Source organism: Urocitellus parryii, chromosome 6, assembly GCF_045843805.1.
Source record: "Urocitellus parryii isolate mUroPar1 chromosome 6, mUroPar1.hap1, whole genome shotgun sequence".
Taxonomy (NCBI): domain Eukaryota; kingdom Metazoa; phylum Chordata; class Mammalia; order Rodentia; family Sciuridae; genus Urocitellus; species Urocitellus parryii.
In genome coordinates, this window is record NC_135536.1 from 113,551,277 (window position 1) to 113,575,547 (window position 24,271).

Below are 24,271 nucleotides of genomic sequence, written 5' to 3' on the forward strand. Positions count from 1 at the left end.
CACAGGGAGGGCAATCTTCACGGAAATAATACAACAACAAAATTCCCAGAACTGAAATCACGAGTTTACTTCTCTGAATCCAACACATGCTCAGCACAGTAAATGACAAAAAGACCCACATCAAGGCAAACTATTATGAAACTTCAGAACACCACGGGTACAGAGAAGATATTGAAAGCTTTCAGAAAGGAAAAATGGAAAAGCAAACAAAAACAAAACCATGTACAAATGATCAGGATACAGGCCGGCACTGAATTTCTCAACAGCAGTTTGGCAAGCTGACTTAGACAGTAGAATTCTATACCCAGCCAAACTATTAATCAACTGTGGGCTTCCTGGGAGGGACATTGAAAACTAGAATCGAAAAGAAGCAACATCTTCACACTTCTAAAGGAGAAAAAAAAAAGTTTGTGATGCAGAATTTCCAACCAAACAATAATCCTGTAGTAAAGACATTTTAAAAAGGCAAATCCTCCCAAATTTGCCTGCCATTCTCCTATTCTCAGGATTCTTCAGGAAAACCTGCTCCACTTGAATGAGGGTGTCAACCAAGAATGGGGAAGACAGCACATCCACAAAGCAGATGGTCCCATGGAGGAGAAACTGATCCTATGAGCATGTGTCCATCTGGCGAGTTGCCAGATTTCCAGCCAGGCCCGGCACAGAGCACTGCCTCTTCTTGCAGACATGGCCCATCTTGTGATGGCTGGTGCCCTAGACTCCCTGACAGTGACTGACTCTGGTTCTAGTCCCATCTGTCCGCTCAGCTATCTCACCCCACTACAGTTTCCACACCAGCCTCTTCTTCTTCCCTCCAAGGGCACACAGGGACTTCTGAAGTGCCCAGAAGTGGAGTGCCCCCAAAGGAATTGAAGAATCGATCACTGTCTTTGGTTGTCTCTACTTGAGTGGATCACCCTAGTTGCTTCATCTTTTAAATGGGATAACAATACCACCAACATCATGGGGCCAGAGGGAGGATTAAAGGAGTTAATGTTTGCAAAGCACTTAGCATTCGGCACATCCGATGCAATATTGGTGTTTGCTAAATAAAACACTTTCCGGAGTGATGCGAAGGTGAACTTATAGTAGGTTGGAAATACATCACTTTACCTTGCAGCCACAGCTGAGGCAAATCCATCAACTCCTGATGGTCACGTTTAGCTAGACACTCACAGACATGCTTTCCAGAGGCACTTCAACTTGTGATGCTAATACAGGTCTCACCACACCAAGTGCTGCTGTAAACACTCTAGCAACCCCTCATTGCTCTGAGGAAGAAGCCAGGGTTCTGTTCTCAGCGCACTAGGATGCACTTTGGCATCCTCTCCAGACTCACCTCAAACCAACCCTCCCCAGCTCGGAAGACCCTCTTCAACCAGCCTCCTACCCCTGTACCTTCATCCCTGCTGATCCTTCTGCTGGGTTCCTCTGATTGCCACCGTCTCCTCCCTCCTTAACTATTTCCTGATTACCCCTGGGATCTTAGCTACACAGAAGACTTTTCTGGACCTGGAAGAAATTAGAACTCTTGTGATATGTTCTCATAGCCACATATATTCTAATATAGTTAAGTATTTCATTCAGCAAGACATCTGCAATTTTTGTATTATTTATTTATTTATTTAGTACTGGGGATTGAACCCAGGAGTGCTGCACCACTGAGCCACATCCTTAGCCCTTTTTGCATTTTATTTAGAAACAGGGTCTTGCTGAGTTGCTGAGGCTGGCTTTGAACTCTTGATCCTCCTACCTCAGCCTCCCAAACTTCTGGGATTACAGGTGTGCACCACTGTGCCTGGTTAATTATTTATTATTCATTCAGCATACACTTAGAGGGCACTTGGGCATACAACCAAATTGAAGTCCCTGCTCTTAGCAAGGGTACATGCTAGCAGTTATCTGATGTCTTTTCTTGCTAATCAACCACACAAGGACAGGAATCCTGTGTGATGCTTTGTTCGTAACTATTTCCCCAGTGCCTAATGCATACCTGGTGGAAAGTGAACTTTAATATCTGTTTGTTGTGAAATAAACCATAAGAATTGCTGCCTTCCCTGAGAGAGCAGATTGGATTGGGGACACTGCTATTAAATACATAAAGATCTCCTCAAAGTGCTGGCAGGAAACGAGGTGCTGATGAGCAGTTTTGCAAGAGGTTAAAAGAAGAAAAGAGGGGCCCCACCCCAGCGGAAGCTTGCTGTGGTTTCTTTGGTGAGTGATCTTCCCTCCTCCCTCCCTCTGTGCCCCCTGTTAATCTGGCCATGTAACCAGGCTAGTCTTCCAGATTAACAGGGGCTGAAGCAGGGTGGGGAGGAGCGGTCCTGAGCTGGCAACCCTGTGACTAATCTGGAGAAACAGTTCCGGGCCTGGTGGTTCACCCCAGGCTTGTTTGTGTCTCGTTTCCCCAGGGGCAAACCAGCCCCTTAATTTCACTCTGAGGTTTAGGGTTTTCCCTTGTGCTCTCAGTGAGCCTCAGCCAGAATGTTTTACATAAGTGTGGGAAGTCTTGGAGTTGGAAGGGGAGGCAGGGTAGGGAGTAAAGAGGAGGCAGGTGGGGGCACTCAGCAAGTCCTCTCTGGAGAGCTTTGGCCTCATCCTCACGCACTCAATCACTTCTTCCTAGGTCCCTTTGCGGAACAATTTAACAGAAAGTCAAAGCAGACAGAAAAAATGCTCAGCTTCCTGATCCCCAGGGGAAAGGTGGGGAAAGGAATAAGAATTAGGAGCATGTGGTCCTGAGCAGGTGAGGAGTGCTGGGTTCATCTTTTGTAAGCTGAGCCAGCCATAGGGCCTGACCTGTAGCGTGCATTTCACAGATGCTCTGCAAATGAGTTAAAAGATCATAGGATCTCAAAACGAATCCCCCAAGTTTTGTTTCATAGTGAACCTTTTTCTTTGTTCATATGTCCCCTTAGTGCTGGGCTCCTGTAGTACAGACACAAAGGAGACAATTACTGTGCATTTGTCCTGGAGAAAACCTCCACTTAATGCCTGATCCCCATTTTTCCTGTATGAAAATCCGCTCTGCCTGCCTCAGAGGGTCACAGGGATTGCACAGGACTGTTCTCTGTTACACGATAGAGGGCTGTGGCTATGCAATTCCATAGGAGAAGTCCTTCTAGGAGGTCTTCCATCAATCAACTTGCTAGATAAGTGGAAACCCTCCATGGTCATCAGCGAGCCCTGTGCCCATTCCACATAGGCTGAGCTCCTGAAGCTTGTAGCTCCAATCAGAGCTACTCTGTAATTTTCCCAGGCGTGTCTGTTACCATCAGTTGCCTACCAAATGTTAATTGTGTTTTTTCCACCTGTACCTATTAATCTGATTAAGTAGAGCAATAAATCATTCCCTAACGCAATGAAATATGAGTGCGGAAACAGAGTAGTCTCTTTACAAGCTGAGTGCTTTCAAGACAAAACATATATATGATAACTAAAGGACTTTCTGATGAATGAAGAGTGAGACAAGTATAAAGGTTCGAAGACCAGGTATGGTGTCTTGTATCCTAGCAGCTTGGGAAGCTGGGGCAGGAAGATTTTTGCAAGTTCGAGGCTGGCCTTAGCAACTTAAGAGACCCTGTCTCAAAAGAAAACATTAAAAGGGCTGGGGATGTAGCTCACTTTGTAAAGCACCCCTGGGTTCCATCCCCAGTACCCCAATACTCTGCTGGGTCGAGCAGAGTTTGTTTTTATAGGTAGAGGTAGCCTAAAGAAAGCAAAACCAACAAAAATAGAATCGATGATTTCAGTTACTTACTTAGTAAGGCAGGGACCAGGAGGGAGGAAAGTAAGTGGTTAACATCAGGTCATTTCAGGGCACTTTCTGCTGTAAGGAGTAAGGCAGAGGATGGTCACCATCAACCCAATGGAAACCAGCCTGCTTAGGAAATTTGGCTGCTATCTCTCCTTGTTTCTCAGAAGGTCGGATAACAACTTAGTTTAGATTTGGCAATGAGGAACTCTAGTATAGCGTTTTGAAGACTCTGGTCTGCTGAGGCCCACTGCAGGAGTTTAGCTGAAACAATGTCCTCCTATAATTTTTGTTTAAAATCAAGATTTCCAAACAACCACCCGGACAAGGCTAGATCCCATCAGATTCCAGAGGGCTTGTCCGGGACCTCTAATGCTTCTCAGGAACCCCCTCCTCTCTTAGAGAGCTCACAACCTCAAGGCCAGGAAGGCTTTGTGGCCGCTGGGCCCAGGCTCCGAGGTGGGTGCCTCCCCATAGTCCCATGCCTAGCAGTGGCCCGGCTGTCTCTGGGTGTCCCCAGTGACTCAACACCCCTGAGGACAGACCCTGGCTCGTTTTGAGTTGTATTCTGGTAAAGTGTTTGACTCACTCTCTCCTCCCCTTTCCTCACTCTTCACCCTAGGAAGTGTCTTCCTTGGCCTTTAGGTGAACAGCTCCAGGATTCTCCATTAGTGCAGACCCGGGTGCAGAGAGAAGTCAGCCCTGTGCTGTGAAGGAGCTTACTGGAGTCTCACAACAGGGTCCGCTTGTCCTTTCAGGCAATTCTTCCTTCGTCCCCAGGGCCTTCCTACCTACCCCAACTCTGTGGTTCAGCCCCTTCCCAAAGACCTACACCAGCCCCATTTCTGCAGATTCCTGGCAAGATTCTACATGATCCTTGCTTCAGATTTATGGGAGAAAATACCAAACCTTGGATCAGACAAATTCTATTTCTAGCATTTTTAACCTCAGACCTTGGACTACATAATTAGCTTTTCTAAAAGCCGCATTTTTCTCATTTGTATAATGGGAGTTAAAATAGATCTCTGTGATGTTACCTCCATTCAACAACCTTTTTAAAAAAAAATTTTTTTTTATGATATCTACAATGTGTCCAAGCACTACGCTGCTATGATACTATGGGTACATGCCTAGGAAAACCAGGGACCTTCTGGTACAGCCACAGGGATGAAGCTTTGCTGGTTGACTGATGCATTAAAGCAGAGGTTGACAGATTTTTTTTTTCCTGTAAAGGGTCAGAGAGTGAATATTTTCCAGCTTTATTCTGCCATTGTCATGCAAAAACAGCCACGGGCAATACACAGACAAATGTGCATAGCAGTATTTGAACAAAACTTCATCCAAACGGGTAGCAGTTTGGATTTGGTCTGAAAGCAGTCATTTGCCTACTTCTGTGCTAAAGGCCAATGCTTTTGGACTGAGGGCAAGAAGGGGACTTTCAAATTCTCCACCTGTGAACTCAGCCTTAAGTGCTTCCTCAGGGTTCTTCCCGGTGCCCTTCTCACCCTCCTCTTGCTCAAGTGAAGCTGGATGTGTTTGCCTCCAGCGGGCTTGACCGGCCTTCCCAGCCTACTTCCCCAATGGCAGAGTGTGAGCTCGGCAGCCCTCGGTGGCCCCTGTAAGTGCAACAGGCTTGCCAAAGACCAACCGTCCTATGCACTGAAGGGCAAAGTTGCTTTTCCTGTCTGGGCTTCAGTTTGTCTCTATTAAAACAGGAGGGTTGGGCTAGTGGTTTCCCAAAGGTGAACGCTCATTGACTCATTCAGGGTGCTTGTTTAGAATACAGCTTCCACAGACAGCCTGGGGCTCTGAACTGTTAAGGAGCAACCCAGATGGTCCTGAAGGAGGAAGCTCAGAATTAGGCTCTTCTATCCCTGATATGCAGTGGTTGTCAGAAGAATCAAGGAAGCTCCTCTGCCTCCCCTGGGCTGGCTGGGCTGTGGTGGGACAGAGGATGGTGGTGGTGGGGATCGTGATCTCGTCTGCAAGGACGTGGCAGGATGTGGTTGACCTGAACTTCCTGTGAATGGGGGAACCAGAGAACTGGGGGAGGGACTCATGACCCAGGAGCAGGCTCAGCCTGCGTGCCTAGAGTGTGCTCAGTGGGTATGGGGAAGTGAGAACCTGGCCCACCTCCTCTCTGTGACCTCAGCCTGGGTCCTTCAGCTCTCAGAGCCTCAGTTTCTTCATGGATAAGTGGTAATGGTGACGGGCCATTTGCCAGGACCCCATGAGGAATAAATGATGTGACATTTATATAATGAAGGTTAGGAAGTTTTCTTTCAGGGGATCGAGTGTCCCCCTCAGAACCTCTGAGGGCCGAGAGCCAGGAGTCCTGCTTCACGAGCCGGGTTTTTATCGGTGACTCAGTGCCCCTTCTTGGACTGATTGAGACTTTGGCCTCACCTTGTGAACTGTGGAAGGGGATGAAAATGTGTGTGGGGTTCCCTGCCCCCTTTCTCAAGATTCTCTGGAAGGCTGAAAGAGTCTACAGAATGAGAAGTGCCCTGATGCTGTTTAGGGACGTGGCAACAAACGTCCTTGACCACCCTTGTCAGGTGGGGGGCTGCTGACTTTTATAATGTCCCTGTTCTTCGTGTCTTCTTTTAGGACAGAGGAAGAAAGAAAACAATCTCTGGAAGGCATTCTTGGCAAATGATGTTGATATCTTTTCTTCTGTGTTTATCCATCACTTAAGAAACAATCATGAGATACCAGCTGTGTACCCAGCCATTTGCTATGTGAAGGAGGAGGGGGTTCAAAATAAGTCAATGGTGCCTCACTGAGAAGCTCATGGTCCAGTCTGGAAGACGACACACATATGCACAGGAAGTGAAGTAGCCCTGTGCTGATGGTGAGGATGGTGGTGGTGGCAGTCACCAGAGATGGTGCTGCTTGTTCTTCACACGTGCATGCCATTGTGTGGCTTACAAAGCTTGCTGGGGCAGTTATTTTATTGAATGTTTAAACCAATTTTTAAAAAAGAAAGGTTTGATCTTGCTGAAGACTAAATGGAGGGCAATAACTTCTCTAAGATAAGAAAAATGTAGCTAAGTTGGACAAGGAAGCTATTATCCCCAAGTCACCACAACTTTCTTTGCAACCAACATTAACACACACACATGATCATCAGAGAGTGAGGAGAGGCTGCCACGAGGGAGCTTGGTGCTTTTGGATCTCAGAGGGCAGGCAGGTCAAAGACTGCTGACTACAGCTCAGCAGGGGCTTGGTGGAGAGGAGTGAGTCGAGTCTGGAAGGTGTTTAGATATGTGAGGGGTAGACGTCCGGGAGAAAGGCGGCATTCCCGGCAAGAGGAAATGCGTAGGTAAGAAAGGAAGTGGGAAAGTTCAAGGAGTTTTAAGAAATAGCCCAGCCCCAGTCTGTGGGGCTTGGGGTACCTACAGGGGATCTGCTGCAGAAAAGGAAGAGCTGGGGTGGTCTCTGCCAAAGGGCTGGACGGTTTCTCTCCACTTTCCAGTGGGTGAGAGTCTTACCATTTTCTCTTTGACATCCTTGTCCCCTTCAACCACAAGTCCATTCATGACTGAATCAAGGAGTCATTGAATCAAAGAGTTGTCTGCCGTCTTAGCCCAAAGACAGAGTCTGCCACTTCCGACTTTTTTTCTTTTAAAAATGTCAGAATGCTGCTGAAACAGGAACAGCATTGAGGCGGCAGCAGCTCTGACTCACAAAGAGCACATCAAAGAAATAGCAATGATAAGAGCCTGGCAGTAACTATGCATGTGACTAGAGTTTTCCTGACACCCTCTGAGGCATGGGGGCCCATCTGGGGAGCCTGGTTGTGGAAAGAAGCATGTGGTTTTTAGAGATTCAGTGACTCACCCCACAGGCAGGGTTTGGGAACAGAAATATAGTCCCGGTCTGCTGCTTCTTTCAGCCTAGAGTCCAGACCTGAGCCCCAGGGTCACTGTGGTTCTCATGTCATTGACGAGCCAAGATTCAATAGTCTGTCTACTTGAGCCTCCTTGCGTCCCCCACACATTCGTCTATCACCCACCCACTGGTCCAACCATTCACCTACCTCTTCAACACATCCTAGAAGCTCATACTTTGGCAGACGCCATGCTAGGTGAGAGAGAGAGAGAGAGAGAGAGAGAGAGAGAGAGAGAGAGAGAGAGAGAGAGATATGACAGGGCAGACCCAGTCCCTACCCTCTTGGGGCTTGAGAGAAGGTAAGGAGAGAAGTATGAAACCAATAATCACACAAGCAACAGGTGACTGAATTTCTGCTGTGACAAATGCTGTGAAGGAAAATGCAGGGCACTCTGAGGGAGTGCATTAGGAGAACCCAGCCTGCTCTGGGAAGTGGTCAGTGAAAGCAAAGAGTCATGCTAAAAGATGCTACAGCTGGCAACTGCACAGTCAGCCTTGAGCACCATCGCCAGCCCCACCTGGACTGGGGATGAGAAAAGATAGAGTTCCCCCTTTTTTTTCCCTTGCAGTCTCTCTTTCTCTCTTTCTTTTACCACTCTTCTCTCCCCATACACACCACGATGAGGTAATGAAATAATCATGGTTTTATTGTATCTCAGAGACCTGTATTCAAATCCTTCATTCTTGGAAATTATGTCATTTGTAGAAAAATGAATGGAACTTGGGAGCATCATGTTAAGTGAAATAAGCAATACTCAGGGGCCATATGTTTTTCTCTCATATGTGAAAGCTAGAGAAGAAGAAGGAAATAGAAGGGAGGCCAGTAGACTGGAGAAAGGGGGCTCGGGGAGGGCGGGAGGGAGGGGGTGGTGCTGGGAATCAAAAGCAACCAAATTATATTGTTATATAATTTACATGCCCAAATGTATAATTTGCATGTACAAATATGTAACTATGAATTCCATTGTTATGTATAATTATAATGAACCAATTAAAAAAACACAAACCCATGTTATTAATTTACTATCTCTGTAACTTTGAATAAATGGCTCTTTCTGATGCTCAGTGTCTTCACCATAAAGTGGGGTAACACTAATTGCCTTCAAGAAATAGTTTACAAAATAAAATTCTTTCTATTAACTTTTTGGCCTATAGTAGATCCTAAAAAAAAACCTGGTTTTAATCTCTGTCACTTGTATGCAAATCACATAGTAGGCATGTTCTCCAGGGATGGATGGTCAAGCACCAGGCCTGTTATCTGAACTAAACGGAACTGGCTGAATTCTAGTGCATACCCATCTGATGAGAACCTGAATTAGATTATATGTAAGTTTTTCTGCTGTCCAAGGCTCTTAGAATTCTAGATATACTTCAGGAAAAAAAGCAAAACCCTAGGTTGGGAATCAGACACCAGGGTGTCGTTTTGATTGTGCACTTGACAGCAGTGGGATCTCTCGAGTCTGTGAGCCCGTTTCAATTGCCCAATGATGGGGTTGCCCAATATGGGCTGACAGAATGGAATTTTGTGGTTTTCCAAGAAGCAAGTGTCCTGGGCAGACCTGGTGCTTGATCAAATCATGGCATTGACAGAGTTTTACTTCTGCCCCTGTACTTTTTCTGTCAATCAGCCCAGGTACCAGGACTCTCACCTGCTGGGTTTCTCCAGAGTAAGGATCAGAGCCACTTAGCAGCTTACTTGCCCAGACTATGATCCATGGATCTTAAGTGTTTTTCCTTCCCAAGAGAATATGCCTTTTGCAGGTAAACCCTCTTCTTTGGAGAAATACCAATTCAAGTCCTTTGTTTATATTTGAATTGAGTTGTTTTTGCTTCTCTCTCTCTCTCGCTTTTGTTTTTGTTTTTGTTTTTTTTTTGTGTGTGTGGTTGAGCTTTAGCAGTACTTTATAAATTCTAGATATTAACTTCTTATCAGACACATAATTTGGAAATATTTTTCTTATTCTGTCAGTTGTTGTCTTTTCATTCTGTGTGACTTTTGAAGCATAAATGTTTTTAATTTTCATAAACCCCAAGTTATCTATTATTTCTTTTTTTCTAATCACCTCCAAGTAATAATAATACTATCACATTGGAAATTATGTTTCAGCATGCAAATTGGGGGGTTACAAACATTCATACCATAGCAGATAGAGATCGCACTGAAATCTGGAAATCACTTTGATAGTATTGCCAACTTAAAATATTATCATCTAATCCATGAACATGGGATGTCTTTCCATTTACTTGTATTTTCTTCAATTTCTTTCAGTAATGCTTTGTAGTTTTCATTGAACGAGTCTTTGACTTCCTTGGTCAAGTTAATTCCTAAGTATTTTATTCTTTTTTTGATACTACTAAAATTACAAAATTTCTTTCTTCCTTCCTTTCTTTCTTTCTTCCTTTCTTCCTTAATTTTTATGGAAGCATGCCTTTATTTTGTGTTTATTTTTATGTGGTGCTGAGGATCAAACCCAGTGCCTCACATATGTAAGGCAAGTGCTCTGCCACTGAGCTATAGTCCCAGCCCCTAAGATTACATAATTTCTTTATTTCCTTTTCAGACAGCTCATTATTACTATACACAAATGCAACTTATGTGTGTTGCTTTTGTATCTGGCTACTTTTCTAAACTCATTTATTAGTTTTAAGTTGTGTGTGTGTGTGCGCGCGCGTGCACAATAATTAGGAATTTCTACATATAAGATCTGCAAGTAGAGATAATTTTACATTTTCCTTTCCAATTTATGTGTCCTTTATTTCTTTCTTATGCCTAATTGCTCCAGCTAGGACTTCTAGTACTATTTTGAATAGAAGTGATAAAAGTGGGCATCCTTGCCTTATTCCTGATCTTAGAGAAAAAGCTTTCAGTCTTTCTCCATTGAGTTTAATGTTTCTTATGGATTTTTCATATACGGCTGGCATTTTTATGTTGAGGTAGCTTACTTCTATTTATATTTTGTTAAGTGTTTAGCACAAGGTGTTTAATACAAAGGGTTTAACATTAAAAAACACAAATGTTGAAATGCTTTTTCCCCATCAATGAATGTGATCATGTGATTTCCCCCTTCATTATGTCTATGTAGTATATTTCATTGATTAATATTCATATGTGAGCCATTCTTGCAGTACAAGAATAAATCCTACATGGTCAGGATGTTTAATATGCTTTAATATGCTGCTAAATTTGGTTTGATAGTGTTTTGTTGAGAGTTTTCGTATCAGTTTTCAAAAGGAATATAGGTCTGTAATTTTCTTGTGTATTTTTCTGGTTTGGGCCTCACAGACTAAATTGGGAAGTGTTCCTTCCTTTCCATGTTTTGGGAAAGTTATGAGAAAGGTTGAGGTTAGTTCTTTAAACATTTTAATAGAGTTCACCAGTGAAGACATCAGGGCCAAGGGTTTTATTTTGTTGAGTTCTCTGAGAATTGTCATTACTGATTCAATATCTGTACAAGTTAAGAGGTTTATTTAGAGTTTCTGTTTCCTCCTGTTCTGGTCTCGGTACATTTGTGTTTCCAGGAACTTGTGTGTTTCATCAGGACCATCAGATTTGTTCAGTATAATTGTTCATGGTACTCTCACAATCCTTTTTATTTCTGTAGAATTGGTAATGATGTGCCTGCTTTCATTTCTGATTTTAGTAATTTGTGTCTTCCTTTATTTGTTAGTCAATCATTTCTGATTTTAGTAATTTGTGTCTTCCTTTATTTGTTAGTCAATCTACATAAAGTTTTGCCAATTTTGTTGATCTTTTTTAAGAACTAGCTTTTGGTTTCCCTGATTTTTTTTTTTTTTCGTATTCTCTATTTCACTTACCTCTGCTCTGATCTTCGTTATTTTCTTCCTTCTTCTCACTTTGGGTTTATTTTGTCCTTCTTTCTCTAGCACTTTATGCAAAGTTAGGTTGTTGAGTTAAGGTCTTTCATGGTTTTTAATTTAAACACTTATAGCTGTGGATGTTCGGTTAGCTCTGCCCTCACTGTGCCTCAGAAACTTTGATATGCTGTGGGGTTTTTTTTCTTTAAATATTTTCTATTTTATTTTGTGATCTATTGGTTGTTTAAGAGAATGTTATGTACTTTGCACAACTTTGTAGATTTTCCAATTTCTCTTCTGTTATTGATTTCTAACTTCTTCTCATTGTGATTAGAGACGGTCCTTGGTACTAGAACCCTCTGTTAAAGTCTATTGACATTTAGTTTGTAGCCTAACAGAGGGTCTATCCTGGAAAATATCCCTAGTGCCCTTAGGAAGAATATACAGTTTATTGTTAGATAGAGAGTTCTGCATACCTCTGGCACATATAATTGGTTTATTGTGTTGTTTCAGTCCTTCCTTATCTTTTCTCTAACTGTTCTAGCCATGATTGAGGGTTGAGTATTGAAATCTCCAGTTACTATTGTTGAACTATTATACTCTTCAATTCTGTCAATTTTGGCTTTATATATTTAGTTATTAGTTGCTTAAATGTTTTTAATTGTTATATCTTCTTTGTATTGAACCTTATATTAATATATAACATCTTTTCCTGCCTCTCAATAACCCCTTTTAGCTCAAGTTTGCATTGGTTTCTATTTATAGAAAAGAGTCATCCTTTCCATCCCTTTACTTTCAATCTATTTGTGTCTGTAGATCTAAAGTTACTTTGGATCAGGACTTATTTTGATTCTTCTGCTTATTTCTGCATTTTCATTGGTGAGTTTAATTTATTTACATTTAAAGTAATCACTGAAGATGGAAGAAACTTCAGTCATTTGGCTGTTTATTTTACTTTCTGCATTTCATCCCTCATTTCTTGCATTCTGAACTTATTTTGTGTTCAGTTTATTTTTGTATTGAAATATTTTGATCCTTTCTCATATTTTTTGTGTATCCTATACCTCTTTTCTTTGTGGTTATAATAGGGATTATATTAAACATCACAAACTTATAACATTCTAGTTTGAACTCATAGCAATTTGACTTTAATAAAATTTAAAATCTCTGCTCCTGGACAGATTTGTCTCCCACCATTTCCGTATTGATATCACAGAATTATATCTTTTTTTTTAAAGAGTGAGGGGGGGGAGAGAGAGAGAGTATTTTAATTTTTTTTTTAGTATTTGGCGGACACAACATCTTTGTTGGTATGTGGTGCTGAGGATCGAACCCTGGCTGCACGCATGCCAGGCGAGCACGCTACCACTTGAGCCACATCCCCAGCCCACAGAATTATATCTTTACACATTGACTCTCCCAAAACACAAGCTAATAGTTGCTTTTCATGCATTAGCCTCTTAAGTTATATGGAAGACAAAATATGAAATTATAAACTAATATTACAGTAATATTTGCTCTTAGATAAATACTTTTAAGAAATGTATTAGTCTCTTAAATCACACAGAAAACAAAACAAACAAACAAAAAAAGGATTTACAAATTGTTGTTACAATGGCACTAGCTCATCTAATTACCCACGTATGTAGCTTTATTGGGATCTTTATTTCTCATATACTTTGAGTTACTGTCTACTGTCTTCATTTCAACCTGCAGAACTACCTTTAGCAGGGCAGTTTTAATAGTAACAAATCCCTCAGTTTTTGTTTAATTGGAAATACCTTAATGCTTCCCTCATTTTGAAGGACAGTTTTGCTACATATAGAACCCTTGGTAATTTTTTTTTTTAAATGTTGAATATGTCAGCCCACTGACTTCTGGCCTCCTTAGTTTCTGATAAGAATTCTGATGACAATCTTATTGGAGATCCCTTAAGTAGGATAGTCACTTCTCTCTTGATGCTTTCAAGAATTTCTTTTCACCCTTACCTTTTGACAATTTGATTAAAATGTCTCAGCCTGGGTCTTTCAATTCATCTTTTTAGTAGTTGTTAGACTTCTTGAAAGTTTGCAATCATGTCTTCACCACACTTAGGAAGTTTTTGGCCATTTTCTCATCAGATACCCTCTCATCCGTTTCCCCTCTTTTCTCTTTGTGGTTCTCCCTCCTTGTGTATGTTACTCCACTGGGTTATGTCCTACAACTTAGGCTCTCGTCACTGTTCTTCAGTCTTTTTCTTCTCTTCACCAGACTCAATACTTTCAGTGGTTCTGTCTTAAAACTCACTGGTTCTTTCTTCGGCCTGCTCAAATGTGCTTTTGTATCCTTGTAGTGAATTTTTCTTTTTGATTTTTGTATTTTCAGTTCTGGAATTTCCTTTTGGCTTCTTTTGATGTTTTCTAACTCTTTACTGATAGTTCTGCTTTGTTCATACATTATTTTATTCACATCCTCCTTTGGCTCTTTAGACATTTTTAAGACAGTTGTTTTAAAGTCTTTATCTAGTGTTTCTTTCCATCTGAACTTTCCAGAAAAGGTTCATTTTCCCCTGAATGAGCATTATTTTTGTATTTTCTTTTATGCCCTGTGACTTTATTGGTCAAAAACTGGACATTTGAATCCAATAGTGTGTTAACTTTGGAAATCACATTTTTCCCCAGGTTTTGATATATATATTTTTAATTCTTATTATTGTTAAGGGCTGTCGCCTTGGTAAGTAACAGCCTGGGGCACAGACCTAAGGTCTTCTCAGGTCTTTTCTGAGCCTTTTTCTTTTTCTATATATGTGCAATGTCTTTATACTTTCTCCCATAAATGTAGTTGCTTTTGAATGTCTTCATCTTTAAAGTATGTTTCCCCAAAGATGGGGAGGGGTAAAGGGAAGAAAAGTACCAGGCCCTTTAAATCTCTTGGACGTGACTTGGGCCTGAGTTGGAAGGGTTTGCAATAAGAGGGAAGATTTGCCACTGTGACTAGTACCTGCTTCTGTGTCTACACCTCCAAGATCAGAGGCTGTAATCAGTGATAGGAGCATGGATCTCCATGTTTCAAAGACAAGGTAAGTTTTGTTCACCCTGATTCCCACAAGTTGCCTTCAGTCTGCTCCAGGAACACGTATACCACTACCTGACACGAAGCTGGGTAATTGCTACCAAGCTAAGAGCTGAAACTGACCAACATTAACCTTTAAGTCTTCCCCTTCAAGCTGCAAACCTTCAATAGGCTCCAGAGTTCCTAAATACTTATATGAAACAGATCCCCACAGTGCAATTGCTGGTTAGGTGGGGAGATAGATGCCTGGTGCTTCCTACTCTGCCATCTTCATCTAATTAAGCCAATTGTCATTAGTGTCTTCAATCTTTGATGGCTGAGTGATGTTTCACTGATGACTATATAATATTTATCTAACTAGTACTCTACTACTGGACATTTGAGCCTATTCCCACTATCTCAATACTATAAACCAATGGCAATAATCACACACACACATGCACACACATTTCATACACACATACAGTCATACACATATTTGCTCATTTTTATCAGGAACAAGGAAGGGAAACTAGTGAGGTGCACTGAGAAGAGTAAGGGGACAGTAAGTGCACAGGGAGGTAGAGATTTCTAGGTGGAGAGAATAGCTTGACCCCTGGAGGGTTGAAAACCTACTTTGTGTTCATAAAGCATTACAGACTATAAAAATGTGTTTTGGCTCTGCTTTCTTTTGAAGTCTCCCCCAGTCCCTCAGCCCTTGGTGTAACATCTCCACTCTCAGATGTCCTGAACCATGCTGCCCTGGGCTCCTCTCCTCCCAGAACTGTGGGCCTCACCCTGTGCCACGGGCAATGCGCAGGCCCATTCCTCTAAAAACTCTGGTGACCATAAAAGGCTGGGCTATATTTTAAAGACAATTTTCTTAAGTCTTAAAATAGTGCCTAGTCCAAAGGAAACCTCTTCCACATGTGTCTAATTCACTTATAGAATAAAATAAAGTGGTGGTAGCCCCCCTCCCTTGTTCCTTTCTTTTTAATTTAAAAAGGGCCATTTGATGTCCCAGAAACCCTTGAGACTTTTTATTGCCCCTCCTAGACCTAATAATAATGGAGACAATGAGGCAGAAGCTGTTGGCATTTCTGGGTGAAAAACTCAAGAACTAAAAAAACATCTGGTTAGTGGGAGGCTGAGACTCTCAGGATTTTGGAGGTGATTCCGGCCTGGGTTCCAGGTCAGTGTTCCGGGAGGGGACAAGGGGCACACCAGGGCTTGACTCTGTGCTGGGATAGATGGAGAGCCACTTAGCAGCTGTCTGACTTCCCCATGACACTGGGAACTACCCCGATGATCTTGGGTAAAGACAGATGAAAGAGCATCCGTGTCCTCCCCCTGCTGACACGTGATACTGTGAGGGACGCAATAAAGGACACTGACAGTTCTCATCAAGGGGGGATTTTGCCCCAGGGCCTAGTGGGCAAAGTCTAGAGGCATATTGGGGTGTCACAGTTGGAGGGGGTACTACTGGTATTTAGTGAGTGGAGGCCAGGGATGTTGGTAAGCACCCTGTGAGGGTCAGTACCCACAACAAAGGACAGTGCAGTCCTATGTTGGCAATGCCACCCAATGAAACCCAGGACTATGGGATCGGTTGGGGGTACCTCCTGGAGCTTCCATTTTACCCCGTGGTAAATTATTTAAAACAATATTTAATATTAGAATAATATATGTATTCAGGTGTAGTGGGGCAGGACAGTTCTTCCCCACCAAAGCCCACTGTCTCTCACAATTCTGCCCCCCCCCCGCAAATCCCTCTAGTGGGCTTAGAGGGAGTAGGTGTTCCCTAGATGAAGACACAGGGGCCCTGTGGGACCAGCTGGCTGGGCCAACCAGAGAGCTGAGCGGCTCCTGCCCCACCTCATGTGTTCCATGTCCAGCTCCACCCTCCACCCCACTCCAGGACAGCTGTGGGCTCTGCAGTAAGAAGCTAGAGTCCAGCTAGAGACAGTTCCCCATCATTTGAGAGGTCATTTGCTACCATCCTGAGAACCTGGCTGGTTCTTATATTTATTTAAGTAGAATGTAACCATCTTGCCCTTGGTTGGAAGTTAAAGATATTCTAGGAGGTAGAAGTGGAATTCAAAGTTAATGTGAAGTGTAAGGAACAAAAACACAGCCCCTTTCTAATAAAGGTCAAATTTGGGTTATAGTCTCAAGTCCTCGGGAAGCAGGTGGTCACCCTCTTGTTCTCCTGGGGAAAAATGTGGACTTTAGGAGCCTGGCTGAGGCAGAGGGCTCCTGGTCAGGTGTTAGTGTCCTGGAGTGGAGAGTTGAGGAAAGGAAGGGAGCCCACGGACTGTTAGTAACTGCCTTTTCCTTGGCTAGAACTAGCAGAAAAGATTAGCCAGGTGGTGATCAGTTTCCTGAGGGAAACCAGGACCAGAGGAGGTCTTCTGAGTAAAACCTAACTTAGCAAGAGGGTCCCTCCTGTCCTCGTGGTGTGTGACACTTCCTGGTCAGCTCCCTCCTAGGCTCTTGCTGCTTCCTTCCCCTCTGTAAAGGACTTTTCCGGCCAAGCATTCCTCCAAAGCCCTGTGCCCCGGATCCCCAGCATCAGCTGTGCCTCTTTTAGGGAACCTGACCTGATACAGGCTCCAGGTGAGCAGGCAGGGAAAATGCAAGGGCCTCGGGGGTACAGGCCCATGAGGATCCAAGGAGAATCTAGTGGGAATGCGAAGAGCAGAAAGTCCTTCCATGTTCGTGGGCCTGGAGTGTCCAAGGCCTGGGGACTGGACATCACACTGGTTGCTGTTCTGGTCCTGCCCAGACTGAGTGAGAATTGACTGGGCAGTCCACACTCCCAGGTCTGTCATCTGTCTTACACATCAGGACCTCTATACCTGCAGCAGGACTAGGGCCATCCGGGAGTAATGAAGAGAGGGCTCTGCCTTGGGAGGCTGGGTCCCCATCGCTGACCTCAGGGACAGTCCCAAGTAGACTCTGCAGTCTGAGGGCCCTTGTGTCTGGGGCTGTGGCCCCCTGCAGAAACTGAAAGGGGTATGGAGAGCCAGGGTGAGAGCCAGGGAAAAGGAGCAGGAGACCGTGGGGTGGGAGCAGGCCCTGGGCTCACCGTACATAGGAGTGGAAGTAAGGGGAAAGATGAGAGAGCAAAAGTAAAAGTGGTAACTCAGAGGCTGTAGCCAAAAAAATAAGCCTTTGCATTGCTGGAAAATCTGAATTAACCCATAACTAGCCTGAAAACCTGTGGAATACCAGGGGGATGGGAGCAGAGAGAATCATCCAGATGGAGCAGCAAAACGAGGCTACTTGGGGAGTAATCCCACTCCAGACCCTCATGGTGAGGCCTGGCTGGGGACTTTGCTGCTCTGGTCCAGCAGGTCCAGCTCCTCTCTCCACCATTCCCCTGGGCCATCCCTGCTAAATACCACTCTCATGCTGCACCTGCTGCTCAAGAACCACCAATGGCTCTCGTCTCGTCACTCCAATCAATTCACTAAGTATTAGTTATTTTAATTATATGTTAAAATGAAAAGTCTAATATAGAAACTTGAACCTAATTAAGTAACTCAATGGTACAGAAGTATAAACAGTAAATAGTAAGTCTTACTCAGACCCTCAAATATACAGATTCTATCTCCAGAGACACCAGAAATAAATAAATAAATAAATAAATAAATAAACAAATAAATAAATAAATATATGTGAACATTTTTCTTACAAAAATAAGATTTTATATGCTTTGCTCTTCACCTTGATTTTGTCACTGATAAATATATCTTTGGGGGCACTCCTTTTAAGTACAGTGATCCATCATATGAAGGCCCAGGATTTATTTATTCAGAACCCTACTTGGCTTCTAATCTCTTGCCAAGATAAGTCACCTCACTGTAAACACCCTGTATGAGCCCCTGTTGAATATGAGCAATGCAGTTATATTTGGAGAACAAATTTCTGAAAGTAGAGTGGCTGGATCCAAGGGCGGGGGCGGGGGGGGGGGCTCCCTGGTCTGATGGATATAATGTAGCAGTTCAGTGGTGACTCCCTCCTCTCTGGTCACCACATGTCTCATCAAACATGGTGATCTTTGCCCACCTGCTAAGTGAAACACAGTTCTTGTTTTATTTCTCATTTGTCTGGCTTCCATTGAGGCTGGGTATCTTTTTCATCTGTGTCAAAGTCATCTGTGTTCTTGTTTCTGCAAACTGGCTGCTTTCAGTCCTTTGACCACTTCTCTAGGAGGGTGTAGAACCAATACTTATTGACAACCCAGTAGATGCCAGATCGGCCAGAGGTGGCCTGCCCTCCCTCTGTGGTCAGACCTCATTCTACCTGTCACCCATATCTGTCACCTCTCCCTCCCCGAACTCAGCTCTAATCAGTCCTCTGGCCAGCCAGTCTCAAGACATGCCTGGGCCACCTGCAGTCAGCAAGCAGAGGTGTGCATGCGAGTGAGGGACAAGTACATCCCTGTTTGTTTTCATCATCTTTTGATTTCTAAAATCATTAATTGTAAAAGCAATGCACCTTCTTGGTGGAACACATAGATGCTCCAGAACAGTGTGACAATTGTGTGTCAAGAAGACCCATCCAATCCAATCAAGCTGAGGTGAACACCTGTGGGTGCGTCCTTCAATATTGTGCTCTGCATAAAGGAATCTTTTCCATAAAGGTGGAACCCACCTGTACAGGTAGTCTGAGGTTTTGGTCATTTTCACTTAATATTATGTCATTAAAATTTTTGATATTTTCAAAATCAAAAATGAAACAAAACAATAAATTTTTAATAATTTTAAATACTTCATTTTATTGGCCAAAACATTCTTTCATCTAAATGTTCCAATTTTTTAAAAGTATGTTTTAGTTGTAGATGGACACAGTATCTTTATTTATTTACCTTTATGTAGTGCCTTTAGTTGTAGATGGACACAGTATCTTTATTTATTTACCTTTATGTAGTGCCGAGGATCAAACCCCCAGTGTCTCACCCATGTTAGGTGAGTGCTCTACCACTGAGCCACAACCCCAGGCCCCCTCAATTTCTTTTAACCAGACTCCTATTCATGGGCGTTGTCTCCCTCCCTCCCTTCCCTCCATTTTTATTCACTAATGTTCACTTTTATCTCTCTTTCCTTTAGATGGATTTCTAGAAGACAATTATCAGGTCAAAGGGTGAGGCTTTTTTAGGGCTCTTGATGAGGTGGTTTGGCTAGTTCAAAATATATTCTACCTCCTCCTAGAGTGTCTAGATATTGAATGGCTAACAACGGAGACCTTTCTCAGCATGAATTCTAGGTGTGACTTAGGCTCTGCTAGTAAGATGGCCATCTGTACATGTGATTCAAAGCTGAAGTTATATGGGGGGCCAGGCAGGGGGCCTGGGGCACCCACTTGGTCAGCAAAAATCAAGAAAGAAATTATATAGTTCTAGAACAAGGGTTATGATGGCTATTCCTGTTCTGGAACTTTCTGATCAAGGCAGAAGTGGCACCTCTGTTGGCAGCCAGTTCTGTATTATGTTTTGGAACTCACTCCTGGAAGCCCAGCCTAGGATGTGTCCCCTCTACCTCCCAGTGATTCTGTGGGTTATCTCTTCTCCTCCACCAATCGCTTTCTGTTTGAAGTACCTGAGTGGATTCTGTTGTCTGCAACGATGAACTACGAATGGTGACCAGCCTAGCCTGGTGCCATGGCCCTCAGAACCTGTCAGGGTGGGAAGGTCCTTGGGCACCAGCACATGCCCCCTCTTGTTTGGGGGGTGGAAAGTGCTCCCTGGGAAGGCTCTCACTAGCAAGGAGAAGGTGCTGTACAAGTACCAGGCTTTGGAACTAGGTGGGGCTGCCCAAGGCCAGGCTGTGTATTGGTTGGCTATGTTTTTGATGGCGCCCTCAGGCCGTGTCACCTCCTTTCTCAGGTCTTCCAGTACCTTCACCTCTCTCACCACCACCATCCCTGCCCCAAGGATAGCTTGTCTTCAGGTTGCCTGCTGGTGGTCAGAGACCTTGTGTGGTAACTAGTGTCCCAATAATCCTGGCCCCAAGCCATCTAGGGTGAGACTCAGCCATCACAGCATTCTCCATTTAGCACTGCTCTGGGAGATCACGGCCTTTCCCTTAGGGAAGAAAGCCCTAAAGGTAGAACTTCAGATACTGCCATAGACATCCCGCAGCTGGGTCAGAATGAAGCCAATGGAGAGGAGATTCCTGGGGTCTCAAAAAAAATCACAGTTCCACCCAACCTCCAGGGACCCTGTGTAAGCCCTTCCCCAATCTGAGGTTGGAGTCCCCTGGTAGCATCCCCTCAGGGGTCAGCTGGCTTGGTTACCTCTAGTGTCAGGACTCTCGAGACACCCCAGCTCCAGCAGCTGTGGATGGCACCGTGTGTCCCTGGCAGCACCGAGCTTTCTCAGGACTCCAGCCATCCGAGGGCGCTGGTCGGGCTGACCGTGTTCCAGCTGGAACAGGTGACCTTTTCCCTCTGAGACAGTGTGGAACCCGGCTGTCATCCTCACACCCGAGGGCAAACATTTGTCGCCTCCCCGGTGGCGGCAGTCGGCCTGCCTTATTTTTCCACATCGGAAGGATCCGATTATAGCTGGTCCCGTCTGGGGTTACATGTCACCAAGTTCTCTGACATCAGGTTGTATTTAAAGGCTTGGCGCCCGGACTGTCTCCTGCCACACCCCACTAGCCAAGGCCAGCATTACTTCCCCATGGATCTCTTTTGGTAACCGGAGAGTCCAGTCTCCAAGTCTCTGCTGAGCGTCATGTGCCATGGGGGTGACAAAAGCCTATGACTGGCCCTGCCCTGTGGTGGCACACAGCACAGTGTGGAAGGCTATGCCTGCAAAGGAGACACCTTAGCAACCACAAACAAGAGGAGGCCACATTAACCCAACCCAGAGCTGTCTTTTCCTACCTTCCTGATGTGGGCCATGTTCTATATGGGGGACTCATATTAATACAATGGAATTCACCCCATCCAAATTTGATCTGGCAGCAGGTTCTAAAATGGGCAATGTGCTCTGTGGGAGGGAGCGCAGATATCAAGAGTCAAATCAGGTGAGACTTCATGGAGGATATTCCTTTAGGTGCATTCTGAAGACTATTTAGGAGTGGTAACGCAAGGTGACGTGGTTCAGCTGCCACAGTCAGGGCCACCATCAGGCTGGTTCAACCACAGCAGTAGAGCGTTTCTCCCTCAGCACAGTATTAATGGAGCTGTTTGGGACGAGTGTGGCAGTTTCGTGGTTTTTGGAGACCCAGGAGCCATCCATCTTGTTGCTCTGCTGTCCTCAGAAATGTTAAGCAAGCTAGGCACAGGCGGGTTGTAATCCAGGAGCTTGGGAGGTGGAAGCAGAAGGATCGCAAGTTCAAAGCCAGCCTCAGCAATTTAGTGAGGCCCGAAGCAACTCAGTGAGACCCTGTCTCTCAATAAAAATGAAAAAAAACAGCTGGGGATGTGGCTCAGTGCTTAAGCGCCCCTGGGTTCAATCCCCAGGACTAAAATAAAAGAAAAGGAAAGGAAAAAGAAAGAAACGTTGAGCAAATGATCCATGATAACTGCTCCACAGTCTTGCCACAGTGTCACCACTTTATCTTCTTTCTACAGGAAGAAGAAAAGAGGAAACTGTAGGGATGCCATTCCCATTGTGACAGACAGGCACACCCCAGAGCTGGTACATGTCACGTGCCCTTCTAGCTCATTTGTCTTGTGGACACGTCTGCCTCCAGCAAGCGAGTCTGGGAAGCACAGCTTTCAGTTTTGTTTCTAAGGTCAAGGGGAGACCCTGGATTGGCCAGTGACCTTTGCCATCGGGAACAGTCAACCCCACGCAGAGGGGATTGGCCTGGACTGGGCCCAGGCAGGTGGGGATCAGGGGCGGAGTCTGTGGCAGCAAGACTCTGGTGGAGGTGTTTGGGACACCGGCCCTTAACTACCAGGCAGCTCTCCTGAAGCATCTTGTCCTGAAGCCCAGAGATCGTGAAGGGACCTTGGAAAGCCAGGGACGGGGTTCACAAAGTCCCACACCTCGGCTTCGGTTTGCCATTGGACTACTCCCGATTGGCTAAAGTATTTTAAATTTTACCCAACTTTAAATGGACTGTGAGAAGGGGTCAGCAGGGATTTGTCACACTTGGTTGTTTAGCAACTCAGAGAGTCCTATGGTCAAATAAAAAGTAACTTGTCCATGAATCTTTTCAGGTAGATCTCACATCCATTCACCTGTTGGGGTACAAGTTCCTGTACCTGTGTGGTGACTTACCGATGGGAGGGTTGGCACAGACACCTGTTACCTCATTTCACTCTCCCACAGCATGGAGAGCTCTGCACACCATCCCTGTTTGGGAAAATAGAGAAACTGAGCTGGGTCATTTGTCCCAGGCCCTCCAATCCCTTAGGAGGTGAAATGCAACCTTTTCTTTCCATCCCAACTCCCAAGAAACGTGGCTGTGTTGCAGAACTTTTCCCAAAGTGTGGAACTCGAGATCCTCACATCGGCTGATGTGGAAAAACATCTGTGGTTGAATGAGGCCAGGAAGTGACACATGTTAGATTCATTTCCACTTGAAGATCTGCAGAGTCCTGTAGAATATTGGTGGTTCTGATAAGTCCTGCAGGCTTTAAACCATTCTTGATTTACACCACTGTTGTTTAAAGGCTTCTCTGTGCCCCCCCCCCATCCCATTTCTCTCAGACAAGTTTACTCTGGAAGGAGGATAATAAGGCTGATTGGGAGGCCACCTCAGCAAAGCCTTGGATGGTCCCAGAAAGTCGATCAACCAACATTTCTGTTGAGGTTTGGGGGAAGTAATAAACAATCCTTTGGCTCGTCCCTTGCTTCAACTGACCAACAGCTACAGGAGCCATTTGGAGATCAAAATATTAGCTGTATTCTGATAAGTGCTGCCCAGGTGAGAAGGCTCAGGCCCTGGGTGGATGGGCAGTTAGCTTGCCCTTGAGGCAGCCAGACTCCCCACCCAGGACAGGCCTGGCAGGCTGAGGCAGGCCTCACCCTCAGCACAGGACCCAGCACCTGCATTGCAGGCGGATCCTCAGAGGGGATCCAGAACAGCAGCCAACCAGCTCTGATCCTGCCCCCAAGCTCACTGTCCAGGTGAACCGCGGCTCCTCCCAGCATCCCACACCTCGGTTTCCCTGCTTGTTAAGTGGGATTTGGGAAACCTACACTCGGTCGCTCCTCCAAGGTGTTAGGGGGATGACATTAATAGTGGTGGGAAAATATCTTGAGAAAGGTAAAGTGTGAATCTGCCTTACTCGGGTGTCTGTCTTCATACTTTTCTCATCAGGTTGATGTTTATATTAAATCCGACGTTCATTCATTCACTCGCTCGTACAACCATTTGCCAGACCTCAGTTAGGTGCTGGGGAAATAAAGCACAGTACCTCTGCTCAAGGAGGTAAGAAACACTGCGCTCCTCCAGCCCAAGTCCCCTGACTGGAGCGGGAAGCCGAGCTCAGGACCATCAAGGACTCCTCAAGAGCTGGGCCTTGGCCCTGGGCCAGGGATCCCCCAGTAGGCCGCCTGCCCCACCTCCCTGCCCTAGTGCCCATCTGCCTCCTGCCTGGAGTGTTCCCTCTGCTTCTCTCTGTCCTTACAAACTCCATCTATTGCTCCAGGTTTGCTTCAGACCCTTGTCCCTGATTAATTGTGCCTGATTTTGCTGGTTCTTTTCTTGGGGTTCACCCTCATTACCAGCCGAGCTCAGCTCGTCTCTGCGCTTGACTTTTTCGCATGGATTTCCCCGGCTGTGCAGTACTGGTACTCCCCACTCCCCA